We start from the raw sequence: 10,798 nt of genomic DNA, 5'->3' as shown, positions 1-10,798 counted from the left end.
TAAACTGGAGTCCTTCTGATGAAGCACAACACCATCCAATGTTAAGCGCAGGAAGCAGTGACCACCAGAGCCACAGACAGCAGCAGCACTGGAGCGGAACCCGAACTCCAAGTGAGCTCTCCCTGCTAGTCTCTGGTGGCCTCAGAACAGCTGCCTCTAGGCTGGGCTACACCGCCCTGCTGGCAGAAAGTGAAGAGGAGCTAAAAGCCTCTTGATGAGAGTGAAAGAGGAGAGTGAAAAAGTTGGCTTAAAGCTCAACATTCAGAAAATGAAGATCATGACATCTGGTCCCATCACTTCATGGGAAATAGAGGGGAAAACAGCGGAAACAGTGTCAGACTTTATTTTTGGGGGCTCCAAAATCACTGCAGATGGTGACTGCAGCCATGAAATTAAGACGCTTACTCTTGGAAGGAAAGTTATGACCAACCTAGATAGCACGTTGAAAAGCAGAGACTACTTTGCTGACTAAGGTCCGTCTAGTCAAGGCTATGGCTGTTCCTGTGGTCATGTATGGATGTGAGAGTTGGACTGTGAAGAAGGCTGAGCACCAAAGAATTGATGCTTTTGAACTGTGGTGTTGGAGAAGACTCTTGAGAGTCCCTTGGACTGCAAGGAGATCCAACCAGTCCATTCTAAAGGAGATCAGCCCTGGGTGTTCTTTGGAAGGAATGATGCTAAAGCTGAAACTCCAGTACTTTGGCCACCTCGTGCGAAGAGTTGACTCATTGGAAAAGACTCTGATGCTGGGAGGGATTGGGGGCAGGAGGAGAAGGGGACACCTGAGGATGAGATGGCTGGATGGCATCACTGACTCGATGGATGAGAGTTTGAGTGAACTCCGGGAGTTGGTGATGGACAGGGAGGCCTGGCGTGCTGCGATTCATGGGGTCGCAAAGAGTCGGACATGACTGAGCGACTGTACTGAACTGAACTGACACATTAGAAATAAAGTAATTTTGAGTAGTTCCATTGAATATCAGCAAGAAAAAGGAATGCATGACCATTTTGAGAAGAAATACATAAAAATAATTCTTTAAGGATCAGACATACAAAGTAAGTAAAAGAGACAATAAATTTACAGAATGTAGCCATTTGATTTGTTGTAGAATATAGAGTAACATCTAAAATATTACAAAATGTGATATCTTGTAGGCATAATGTATCCTTTCTCTGTGGCCCCTGACAAGTCTATTGTCTCATTAATTCCCACATTATCTCTGGGCAGCAAGTCCCATTTTACAGAATGTAAATGGTAGAGTGTTTCATTTTTCCAGAATTATATATTTGGAAGCAAGATGCTACTGCAAATCTTGATTTTTTGAGTAACCTGAGGGAAGTTACTTTGCCTCTCAAGGTAAAGCTTTCCCCATCTATGAAACAGGAATAAAAAAAAAAAAAACACTCATCTAATAGGATTGTCTCAAGGGTTACATAAGATCCTGCAAATAGAATTAATAACACCTTTCACAGTAAACAGAAAATGCTCAATAAATACCAACTACTCCAGAGAGAGGGGGAGAACATATCTGAACTCTGATTTGTGATGTTTCTGTTGAATTCTTCTATAAACTGATGAGACACCATCCAAAATACACCAAGCATTTAAAATAATTTTTGGCCAAATTATAAACCAGACTGTTGACAGTTTTGAACCATGAAGAGAGGAAGAGTGGAGAAATTGAGTGACTATATATGAATTTGCCCTATTCTCCATTTTCTGTGTTGATGGTGTGTGTGTGGTGACTATTACTGGAAAATGGTCTCCTGGAATCTGAACTAGAAGGTCACGGTATCATCGCAAAGGCTGCCCATCACCAATTGTATAACCTGGGGATGAGGTTGACATGGAGGGATCAGATCACTGCCTCAACACTGGGCAAATGCTATTCTAGAACCCTGTAGTCCCAGACCAGCAGCAATACATCACCTGAAAATTTGTTAGAAATAAAGTTTTCAGATCCTGCCCCAGATTCCCTGAATCAGCAATTCTGGGGGCGGAACCTAGCAATCTGTGTGATTACGATGCCACTGTTCTCCAAAAGAGTCCAAAAGGGACCAGAACCATATCCCCATGGCCTGATCTCCTTCTTAACACAGCGCCTCCATATGTATTAATAGTTCTGCTCTGGGGAATATTAACTTATAAAAAGAAATGTCAAGATGACAAAAAACGTTATTTTACGTACTTGATCCAAAAAATTAAAAAGTGAGGGCAAGCAGAGGCATAATATTCTAAGTTCCTATTGTAATTTGATTTTTCCTCTAGGTTTAATACTTTAACAGCTTATGAACTGGACAAGATCTTGGCATTTGTCTAGTCCAACTAAAGCCCACCATCGTGTGTCTAAATACATAAGACTGTTTAGAGTAGAAAGCATAATTACTACCCAGGCCTCTAGCCTAAAATTAGCTCAGTTTTTCCAGTGGACTTTTTGAAAAATAAAAATGTCATGGCAATTGAGAGAACTTAAGAGAAATTTTTTCTGAAATTCTAATCTTGCCTATCCCTACACCTAGTTTCCTAGTGTTTGTTTTACAAATTCTGTACCAGACATCTGCTCAAGTGACTGGTGACGCTGCTTTGTCCAAAGAGTCAAAGAGGAAATTTTCCTAAATTACGTGGATGAATAGAAACCATTGAGTTCGGGATAAGAATCTCTTGGGAAAAAGATTACAGTGTTTAAAACCTTCAGCTCCCCAAATACACACACCTGCATTCCAAGGGACTCTAAAAGAACCTTTCCTCTCTCTCCCTGAGTTGAAATTGAATTATTGCTCTTGAATAAGTCTCAGTGGTGAACTACAGGAGGCATTCTTCCTGGCAAGAGAAATCTTCGATTTAGCATGAAATTCAAAGCCCTTGTTAAAGACAGAAATGTCCATGTAAGAATGTCTGGAATGACTGTATCAGGTTTTCTTAGGGGCTGAGACCTCGCCTTGATAAGAGAGGTGTTGCAGTGTGCTCGGTGGGGCTGCCATGCGACAGTATCAGAAGAATGTGGCAGCTCTATGTGGAATAACATTAAAACAATACATACAAAATGACGGAGTCAGCTGCAAAATCTAATTGTTCTAACACTCAGATTATTAACACTATTTATGAAATACTTCTGAGAACTCTATCATAAGATGGCTTTATTCTATTTTCTTTTCCCAGTAGATTTAAACCTAGTCTCCCCTCACAAGCCTGTGGTGTCAGGCTCTCCACATGTCTCATACACAAGGCCTGCTAATTAAAAGTGTTATTACCCTTTTTTTGACAAATCTTCAGAAGTCAATCATCTTAATTATCTTAAAAATCCACCTCAAGACCTTTCCCAGCACGTTGCCTGTGTTTGACTGTCCCTGATTTTAATATAGAGGCATCACTTCTGGTCCACCAGGAAACAGTTAAATGAGATCAGTTAGAATTGCTTTCAGCCAAAAGGGACCAGTATATCTCCCTTCTCTAACCTTGCTAATTACAGTATAATCACAAATGAGGGAGCGTTAGACAGTCCCCAGGAAATGTAATAAAACAAATCTAACCCACTTCCCAATTTCAGGATAGGACAAGCTTGTGGAGGCAACGTGACATGTCGCTAAGAGGAGAGCAGAACGTTGTAGTCAGAAGAGAAAGTGTCACTCTTCACTCGCTGAGTGACTGTGGCCAGCTCAAAATCTGATCTCTCCAGTTATTCAGCTGTTAAATGATGATGATAATGACAACACCAAATTTACATATAAGAAAAAGTGGCTACCAACCCCCAGACTAGAGGGGGTTTAAATATATTTTAGCCTTATCACCAGCAATTCTAATCCTGGAGTAAAATTAGAGAGTCCAGAGAGATTGTTACACAAGTTCTTAAGGATCACACACATGAACATTGACTTCGGCAGCCTTTGGAGTGAGGTAGCTGGAGGTAATCTGGGTGCACATCACTGAAAGCCTGCATGGAGGAAATTATTTGTCATTAAGTAAATGTATCATAAGGAAAATGTAGACATTGTATGGTAGAAGCAAGGAACTAAATATTCACATAGTACATGTTGTTGTTGCTCGAGTCGCTGTCATGTCTGACTCTCCTGGGTCCCCATGGACTGTAGCCCATCAGGCTCCTCTGTTCATGGAATGACCCAGGCAAGAATACTGGAGCGGGTAGCCATTCCTTTCTGCAGGGGATCTTTCTGACCCAGGAATTGAACCCATGGGTCCTGCACTGCAGGAGGATTCTTTACCGCTGAGCCACCAGGGAAGCCACCACATAGAGTACACGTGAAAGTCGCTCAGTCGTGTCTGACTCTTTGTGACCCATGGACTATACAATCCACTGGATTCTCCAGGCCAGAATACTGGAGCAGGTAGCCATTCTATTCCCCAGGGGATCTTCCCGACCCAGGGATCGAAGCCAGGTCTCCCACATTGCAGGCAGATTCTTTACCAGCTGAGCTACATGGGAAGCCCCACAGAGTACATGGATGAATCCTAAATATATGGTCCTGAGTAAAAGAAAATTTTAAAGTAAATAGAAACATAAAACACGATATTATTTATATAAATTAAATGCAAGCAAAAACACATGTTTTACGAGAACATGTACAAACCAAAAGGTACATGTTGAATACAATAGAAATGTCTGCCTGTAGGGAAAAGGAATGGGAATGAGAAACAGAAAAAAAGAGAGAAAAAATTAAAAAGGACTCCTGCTTTGAACAGTGATGATAATGTGTCAACTGAGGGAATGATTAACTCATTCCCTGAGGTCCAGAAAGGGAAAAATTATGTAAATGGAATTTGTTAAGAAAATAATTGTTGCCTCTTCAAACTCTTCATCTTTCTTTCAACTCTTCATTGAAGAATTTTCCTTCTTTTGATCCTCATTCATTAACTATCAGTTCAGTTGCTCAGTCATGTCGGACTCTTTGCAACCCCATGGACTGCAGCTCGCCAGGCCTCCCTGTCCATCACCAACTCCCAGAGTGTACTCAAACTCATGTCCATTGAGTCGGTGATGCCATCCAACCATCTCATCCTCTGTCATCTGCTTCTCCTCCCACCATCAATCTTTCCCAGCACCAGGGTCTTTTCAAGTGAGTCAGTTCTTCTCATCAGGTAACCAAAGTATTGGAGTTTCAGCTTCAGCATCAGTCCTTCCAATGAATATTCAGGACTTATTTCCTTTAGGATGGACTGGTTGGATCTCCTTGCAGTCCAAGGGACTCTCAAGAGTCTTCTCCAACACCACAGTTCAAAAGCATCAATTCTTCAGTGCTTGGCTTTCTTTATAGTTCAACTCATATGCATACATGACTCCTGGAAAAACCATAGCTTTGATTAGATGGACCTTTGTTTACAAAGTAATGTCTCTGCTTTTTAGTATGCTGTCTAGTTTGGTCCTAACTTTTCTTCCAAGGAGCAAGCGTCTTTTAATTTCATGGCTGCAATCACCATCTGCAGTGATTTTGGAGCCCCCCAAAATAAAGTCTGTCACTATTTCCCCATCTATTTGCCATGAAGTGATGGGACCAGATGCCACGACCTTAATTTTCTGAATGTTGTGTTTTAAGCCAATTTTTTCACTCTCCTTTTTCACTTTCATCAAGAAGCCTTTTTTTAATTCTTCTTCATTTTCTGCCATAAGGGTGGTATCATCTGCATATCTGAGGTGATTGATATTCCTCCCGGCAATCTTGATTCAAGCTTGTGCTTCCTCCAGCCCAGCATTTCTCATGATGTACTCCGCATATAAGTTAAATAAGTAGGGTGACAATATACAGCCTTGACATACTCCTTTGCCTACTTGGAACCAGTCTGTTGTTCCAGGTCCAGTTCTAACTGTTGCTTGTTTGCCTGCATATAGGTTTCTCAAGAGGTAGATCAGATGGTCTGGTATTCCCATCTCTTGAAGAATTTTCCACAGTTTCTTGTGATCCACACAGTCAAAGGCTTTGGCATAGTCAATAAAGCAGAGATAGATGTTTTTCTGGAACTGTCTCACTTTTTTGATCATCCAACGGTTGTTGGCAACTTTATCTCTGGTTCTTCTGCCTTTTCTAAAACCAGCTTGAACATCTGGAAGTTCATGGTTTATGTACTGTTGAAGCCTGGCTTGGAGAATTTTGAGCATTACTAGTGTATGAGATGTCCATGTCTAGAGTCTTCTCTTGTGTTGTTGGAAGAGGCTGTTTGCTATGACCAGTGCGTTCCCTTGGCAAAACTCTATTAGCCTTTGCCCTGCTTCATTCTGTACTCTAAGAGCAAATTTGCCTCTTACTCCAGGTGTTTCTTGACTTTCTACCTTTGCATTCTAGTCCCCTATAATGAAAAGGACATCTTTTTGGGGTGTTAGTTCTAGAAGATCTTGTAGGTCTTCATAGGACCATTCAACTTCAGCTTCTTCAGCCGTACTAGTTGGGGCATAGACTTGGATTGCTGTGATATCGAATGGTTTGCCTTGGAAATTAATTAACTATAGCAATTCTTCATTAGAGAAATTGATATGAATAACTTATCTATACATTGTTTTTTGTATCCCGTTGTGATATTTGCTGTAATACTATTTTTACAACAAGGTAGAAACAAAACTTAAAAGGCTCTCGGCTTTATGGTGGAATTTGACACCAAGGCAAATGGCTGGACTCTGAGATCATAGTGGTCCTCCACTGGTGCCAGGTCACAGACATCCAAGATCATGAGAGATCTGTGGCTGTAGATTGCAAATTTGAGTAAGGTCTCATATAGTGAAAGATACCACAAGAATCTGATTATCTTCTGTCTTTGAAAGTTGGCTTAAATTGGAAGCTTTCAGGTCAAAGTGGATCCCGTACCATTCTTCCCTAACAAACAGAAGGTTTATTCAGTGAATATGCCTACCTTAATCTATTAACCCCTTTGTGATTTTGTGAGTGGAGTGATACAGGAGAAATGAGGTACAGTCGAAAGACTTGAAGATCCAGGATTTGGAAGTAACAAACAAAAGACTTGTTCATGTAAAATGCAGTTTACTGGATGCATTGTCCAATTTGCTGCCTAGTAAAATCTCTCCCGCCAGGCACCTTCACACTGCCTAGTCATCTAATTTACTCCCATGAGGAAGTGAAGGGGTTACAGTGAGAGGCCCTCTTTTATGTATTAACAAAAGGGCAGGTGTTTGTAGGTGTACTGTGGAGGAGGCTTCTGACATTTCCTATTCTGTGGATTATGCTTAACTTGTCACCTTGACATCTTTCTTTTGTGTTTCTTATGTTCCCCCTTTAACATCTTCACCTTGTTTTACTGACTCCTTTGTTCCATGAGATGTTAAGGGTCATCAAGCTTTCATAGCCGTTGTCAAGACATTGTCATTTTTCAGGAAAATCAGTCAATGCACTTGCCCCCTTCTACCTGGTGAAGTTTAAACAAAACTTCTTTGTGAAGTTTGAAGTTTTGAAGACTCTTCTTCTTTGCTCAATTTTGATTACTTAGTCTCTCAGATCTTCTAAGACAATGAAAGAGCATAATATCTGACCTGTCCTTAATTTGGAAGACTTATCTTCCAAAATATCTTCTCCAAATAGTTTACAGCAAGAGCATTATCTCTTGCTTTCTCTCTCTATCTTTTTTACTTAATTTAGGAGCATTTTTATAATAACTATTTCACCAGCATGCTCTGTGACTTCCAAGAAAGATCCAAATATTGAGTAAAATAAACAATTTTAATACTCATTATTTATGGTATAAGTACTATATATATTGGTATTTTGACTGACTTCCCTACAGGCTTTAATTTTAGTCATTTGTGGGAGTTTAAAGTCCGTTATGATATCCAACTAAGAATAAAATTTCAACTATATTTTATTTGCCTGCATTTCCGGTGGCCTAGTATTATACAGCCACATAGAAGTATGTTGTGGAAAATCCAACATAGAAGTACGTTGACCAGGATGGATGCTATTAAGTTGCACTAACCAGTCACAAGCCAGGGTTAGAAATTAAAGGCATAGGAGAGTTGTGAATTTTATCCCTCTTGGTTTCTAATTTATGGACCAAAAGGAAAGAATGATATTCTTAGGTGAATGATATTTTGTCCTAATAAGAGCAGGTGTTGTTCAAGGTACAGCTTTATCTTCTTATCTTTAGGAGCAGTTCATACAACCAGCTTTCCTTAAATGCACATCTACTCTGATGCCTAGGCTGAAATGTGGAGGGGGATTCAGAATTGGGAGCTTGTATACACCCGTGGTGGATTCATGTCAATGTATGGCAAAACCAATACAGTATTGTAAAGTAAAATAAAGTAAAAAAATAAAATAAAATAATAAATAAATAAATAAAAATTAATTAATTAATTAAAAATAAAAAAAATCCTATGATCAGAGCATAATGTTAATTGTTTCTTTCTCCTCAGAATGATTTGTCAAAAATAAAGAGAGCTGTGTGAAACGTATCACCAGAAAAGCAAAACAACATAACCAATAAAGTTAATCACTGTCCTTATGCTGAGGTTGTGGTGGCTTTGGAATGTGTCAGCTTGGCTAGTATGAACTACATTGCCAAGAATTCATTTCTCTGTATTGCCAGTTAGACTTTGTGCAATATTGGATGGTAGAAGTGAAGTAAAACTCAGATTGTTTTGTTTTCTTGTTTGGTTATTTTTGTCTTATTTGTTTATTTTCTCAAACAAAAGCAAGATAACCAGGAACTGTTGAAACTCATAAGCATTGTCAGTTTGCTGGCTTACTTCATGGACATCAAATGATTCAGATTCTCTGGAACCTCGTTTATCTTTTCTGATTCAAGAGCCGGATGTATTTGGGTACACAATGAAGGATTCCAGTGTCTTACTGCCTTGAGATTGAAAGCAGTGGGAACTGACATGGGTTTCCATCCATCATTGAAGGTTCCAGCTGATGCTTATAAGTTCCAATTTTTCCTTGCTGTCTCTGACTTTACATCCACATTTCCCTTCTGACTGACTTCACTACAGGCTTCAAACTCTAGCATCAGAAATAAGACAACAGCCTTGCAGAGACAGTTTAACCAGCTCTTTTCCACTGTGTAGGCTTGAGTCACTATAACAAATCCCTTAATATAGAGAAATAGATATATTTCCTTCAAGTGATTCTTCCTGGACTGATACAGAGATCTAGTATGTTACAAGGAAAGGAAAAAGAAAAAGCAGTCCCCTGAGTGAAAGCATGACAAAATTAATCAGAGAACAGTGTCAACTGTAGGGAAGAGGAATGATAAAGAGACAATGGAGAGTCTTGACACCCCCCCTGGGATGGCTTCCCCACTCTACCCTTATCCTTAAATTTACCACAAGGGTAACAGTTAACCTGGAATTTAACCTTCTCATGAAGGCTAGTGAATACTCCTAAAGACTGTGAGCTCACAGGCACACTAACAAGACATTTGATAACAGGATTAAAAAAACAAACAAACTGAGAAACTTATACCTGAAAAATAAGACTTAATTAGCTAGAGATTTAAAGTGAGCATTATAATCATCTTCAGAAAGATGAGGAAGATATTATTAACATAAAGAAAGAGCCAGCAGTTATATGGTGTAACCAAGTGGAAATACTATAGCATAAATAAAAATTTGAAACAAAGAACTCAATGCATGATATGATAGAAGAGTAAAGACAGTTGAAAAACAAGCTAGTGAGCTAAAAGGTCAGAATGAAGAAATCTATGAAAGCCCTAGGAAGAAATAAGGGCTTCCCTGGCGGCTCAGATGGTAAAGAATCTGCCTGCAACGTAGCAGACCCAGGTTCAATTCCTGGGTCAGGAAGATCCTCTGGAGAAGGGAATGGCTACCCACTCCAGTATGATTGCCTGGGAAATTTCATGGACAGAGGAGCCTGGCGGGCTACAGTTCCTGGGGTCACAGAGAGACAGATACGACTTAGCTACTAAACAACAAACACCCTAAAGTAACTACTAAAAAAATACAAGTCAGCCAACAAGAAGGATAAAATGTAATTGCTAAAAATATAATAACCCAAAAGAAAGCCAAAAAAGAGGAACTATAGAGTAAAGAACAGTGGGATTATCTTATACCATATACAAAAATTAATTCAAAAGAGACAAAGGCATAAACATAAGACCTGAAACTGTAAAACTCCCAGGAGGATACAAGGGGAAACCAACAAAGTACTAGCATCCAGAATAAATATATATGTGTGTGTATGTGTGTATATATACATATATATATATCATGATCCAGGAATAGAATCTGCATCTCCTGCATTGGCAGGCTGATTCTTTACCACTAAGCCACCCAGGAGGCCCATTGTTTTAGGGTAATATATATACATATTCTAAAATATATAAACATATTTTAAAATCTCCCCCAAATCAATAAGACAACTAATCACCAGAAAAACAGCAAAAGAAATGTACAGATATTCCACAAAAGGGCCAGCTCCAATGATCCTAAACACAGAGTCCTTAGATAAATGATAAGATGTTCAACCTCACTAGTAATCAGGAAAATACAACTTAAAAAAAATATGGGAAATGATTTTAAGCACTAAGAAAGGCAAATTTCTAAGTCATACAATATCACCGGTAAGCTGTTTAGTAATAAGCAGCTCTTATTCGCTGCTGGTGGGAGTATACATTATTTCAACTGCTTCAGAAAATAGTTTAGCTTTCCTTATAAACCTGAAAGTGTACATTTCCTACAATCCAGTGATTTCATTAGAATATATACACTTTAGAGGAATTCTTGCACCCTAAGTTAATTCTTACATGTAATTCAGGAATATGTAAAACAGTGTTTATAAAAATTTTGATCATATTGTAAAACCTATAAACAGCCCAAATATC

Source organism: Capra hircus, chromosome 3, assembly GCF_001704415.2.
Source record: "Capra hircus breed San Clemente chromosome 3, ASM170441v1, whole genome shotgun sequence".
NCBI classification, from domain to species: domain Eukaryota; kingdom Metazoa; phylum Chordata; class Mammalia; order Artiodactyla; family Bovidae; genus Capra; species Capra hircus.
The sequence above is the reverse complement of the archived record's forward strand: the minus strand, read 5'-3'. Positions refer to the sequence as shown.